The sequence below is a fragment of the Lepisosteus oculatus genome, unplaced genomic scaffold, assembly GCF_040954835.1.
Source record: "Lepisosteus oculatus isolate fLepOcu1 unplaced genomic scaffold, fLepOcu1.hap2 HAP2_SCAFFOLD_647, whole genome shotgun sequence".
Classification (NCBI taxonomy): domain Eukaryota; kingdom Metazoa; phylum Chordata; class Actinopteri; order Semionotiformes; family Lepisosteidae; genus Lepisosteus; species Lepisosteus oculatus.
Genome location: NW_027168201.1, coordinates 1,509 through 5,067, shown reverse-complemented (window position 1 = coordinate 5,067; position 3,559 = coordinate 1,509). Strand labels below are relative to the sequence as shown.

At 48.0% G+C, this 3,559-nt stretch overlaps 1 non-coding gene across 1 annotated transcript; it reads right to left on the bottom strand.

Moving 5' to 3' along the window:
* Positions 1 to 2,425: 2,425 nt before the first annotated feature.
* Positions 2,426 to 2,541, bottom strand: LOC138233305 (U5 spliceosomal RNA). Its single transcript, XR_011187441.1, has one exon. It is a non-coding gene; the product is annotated as a U5 spliceosomal RNA (small nuclear RNA).
* Between the last annotated feature and the right edge of the window lie 1,018 nt (positions 2,542 to 3,559).

Genomic DNA, 3,559 nt, shown 5'->3' with positions numbered 1-3,559 from the left:
GTAACCCAAATCCTACACTGGCCTGAAGTGCCCCCCCATTTCACAGCATTTTTCAGCTGATTTAAAATGTACCTAAAGGAGAAGCATTATTGAAGACCATCAATTACCAAGAACTTTTGTCAAAGGTTTTGGTGGTCATTTTTAATTTTTAATGACCACAGAGCGCTGTGACCTCGGTTTTACATCTCATCCAAAAGACAGCGCCCTTTTACAACACAGCGTCTCCGTCACTATGCTGGGGAATTGGGACCCGCACAGACCTCAGGGTGAGCGCCCCCCCGCCGGCACCATTAACACCGCTTCCAGCTGGAAGCTTTGTTTTTCCCTGTAGCTCACCCTCATCCGGGTACTGACCTGGCTCACACCTGCTTAGCTTCAGTGGGTTTTCAGTTGCGAGTTGCAAGGGGATGCAAGTGATGGAGCCGCTCGCTGCAAAAGCCACTGCAGTGGCCAGGAATCGAACCCGAGCCTCCCGCGTGGCAGGCGAGAATTCTACCACTAAACCACCAATGCTCGGTGCCTGGGCTTTCAAAAAAGACGCTTTTTTGGTGCTCTGTGCAAAAAGCGTCGACATGCTTCCAGCTGCAAAATGCCATTCGCGGACGCTGAAGAATTTATTTCCAAGGCAGTGGGTACAAGCTATTTGGTGTTTTAAAACCACCAGCAAAGAGGCGCGCTTCTTTGCTTGCGCCGGAACACAACGACAGGAGGTGGACAACGTAGTTGGCAGGATTCGGAGCTACGCGGGAAGAACCCAATGGATTTCTAGTTCATCGCCTTAACCACTCGGCCACGACTACAGAAAGCCCCACCGCCGCTGCGTTCTTGCTACAATCTTACCTGGATCGCGGGGCGCCGGCGGAAGCCTATTTCAAAGTCATTCTCCGTTTCAAAAAAACATTTCCAAAATACAAGCCTTGCAGACAGACACGCCTCAGAGGACTTAAAGGTGGCTTCATATCGGAATGATAAAGTCTACCCGTCCGGACATGAAAATGCCACTTTGTTACACACAAAAAAAGAATCAACAACAGAGAAATGCCCACAAGCACTTGAAAAGCCGCACCACGCCGCACTTGAAATAGCTCTTACATTAGTGGTAGACGCAGGAATCGCCTTTTTATTTACGCTCTTATCAAACTGTCAAAGGTTTGCTTTGCGAACGCTGCAGGACATCGCACAATCTCTTTTGAACGGGGACAAACGATTTCTTATGGGGCGCAGTAAGTACAGACGTTTAAAAAGCTCCACTCATGCCGACGATGCAGCATGAAGAAGCGCAACCTAACGTTTGACAGACAAAAGCCGGGCGCCGCTACGAGCAATATGAAATCAAACTGACAGCACACGGCGTTTCGCGCTGACTCAAAAGTGATCTCGACAGTCGCTGTTCTTTGCATAACGCTGAAAGAGCTAAAGAGCGTTTCTGTTGAGACGTAACAAGCTCGTTTCTTTCTACCATGATGTCACCATGACACAATCTGTCTTTAAACACCTTGCTCAGTCTCTGACTTTCCACTTTACCATGAGTCGGGCTCAGCTGCACAGAGGCGAGAGCAGAGCAATGAGGTCACGGGGACAGGGGAGTCACACGCTGGCGGTTTGAACACGCGGAAGATCACTGAGGGATCCACAGTATGTGGACCCTCCGTGCGCCATCATTCCACACTCCAGACTCTGAATCCTGCCATCTGAGTTAAGATCTCGGCGGAACCTGAGGCGCAGTTCTTTCTTAAAACGTAATCTGGTGAGCATTTCTAGAATCGTACTTGTATAGGTGCAGCCTTTAATGTGTTGCTAGGTTAAAATTTATGACTTCTTGAACTTCAGTAGGCAACTGCCCTCTTGATTTCGGATTTAATTTCTTTATTACAGGGGCGCTTTTATGATGAAAGAGTCATGTTCAGGTACTTTGCTTGATGGAGGAAGCTCATTTCGGACTCTGTGATCTGCTCACCTGGAAAGGTCTGCTGTACTACTACAAGAGAGAAGTAGAGTCTGGAGGAGGGGACAATTTTATGATGCTTTGGAAGGTAATGTTTTTTTTTTCTTTGAAATCGAAATGAATCAGAATATCAGTGCAAAAGACAAACTCTTGGTTTGGTTTAAAGAGATATGGTTTTAAAACAGACAAAATGTAGAAAACAGGTGTTTCTCACTTTTGGAAAAGAATGGACCAGGGGTAATATTTTACTAGTTGCAGTGCTAAGCTCACTGGGTTACAGTCCTGCAGTGTCACACCAGGGCCAGTGGTGCAATGGATAATGTGTCTGACTATGGATTAGGAGTTTGGAGGTTTGACTCCTGCCTGGCGCTGGTTGTTTTTAAACACATCAGCCTACTCCCTAAGTAGCCTGTGCTACTTACTGCATTGTAAGAGCGATTGTGAGCGGTTTTGTTTTCTCTCTTTGACCAGCCCAGCTGCGCCCCACCCGAAGGCAGGGAAGCACAAAAATTGTATGGAACTCATTCATGCTCCTCTCCATGAAATCTTTAGTAAAAGGCAAAAGATTTGTACGAGATGAAGAGAAACCAGAGTGCGTGGCTGGACAGCTGCAGGAGCCCAGGCCGCCTTCAAGTCCTCTGCCCTGCCAGTCGTGGTTGGCAATGCACCTGGCCTTACAAACGAGCCAGTGGGGCCCGTTCAGCTCCGGGCTCATCGCCTGCGGCTCTCAGCTCACCTGGCAGGGGAGATACCTTGATCAGCCTGTAGTTGGAGTAGTTGGATTGTTTTCTTGTTTTGTGGAAGCAGTGTTTGTTTTGCAGTTTGAGATGGCAACCTTTGGATCCCGCAAGAATGCTGTACGTTTTGAGCTTTTGGATGACCTCTTCATGGATCGTATGCAGTTCAGCAGAAAAGTGTTACAGAAGGAACTTGGCTTTGAACCTCGGCACTTGGATTTCATCTTCGCTCTCCCAGGTCAGAAAGCATTTGAGGTTGTTTTTGCTACCTATTCTCTGTTTGAACAATGCGTGGATGTGTTTGAGGCAAAAAGAGGGAAAGTTCCTGCCCTTGAGAAGATCAGCTTGCAGCCTCTGACACAGAGAGAGAGGAAAACGGTGCATGTTGTTATGTTCTCGGAACTGGCAAAGACGGAGGACATTCACACCTGGCTTAACCAGTACTGCACCGTCCACCATGGAACTGAGGTTAGAGATGTTGACGGTATAAAAACAGGAGCAAGGAAATTCGAGGTTCGCTTGCTACCGGACAATGTAAATGGAGGCTTAAGGCACCTGCCCTCTACAATCCGGCTGGGCGCCTGCAATGGCTATGTTTTTTATGTGGGACAACCAAAGGTGTGTCGGTGCTGTGGTGCTGTGGGACACCTGGCATCGTCCTGCACTGTGAAATGCTGCAAGACCTGTGGCAAACAGGGACATTTAGCCTCTGACTGTTCAATGCTGCCAAAGTGCAATTTATGTGGCTCGGAAGGACACGTTTTTAAGAACTGCCCTCACGCCTACGCCAATAAACTCAAAATGAGAAAGGATGAGGCAGTGCTTGTTTCAGCCAAACCGGCCCGAAAAGCCAAAGCAAACAACAAGTCAAACAAAG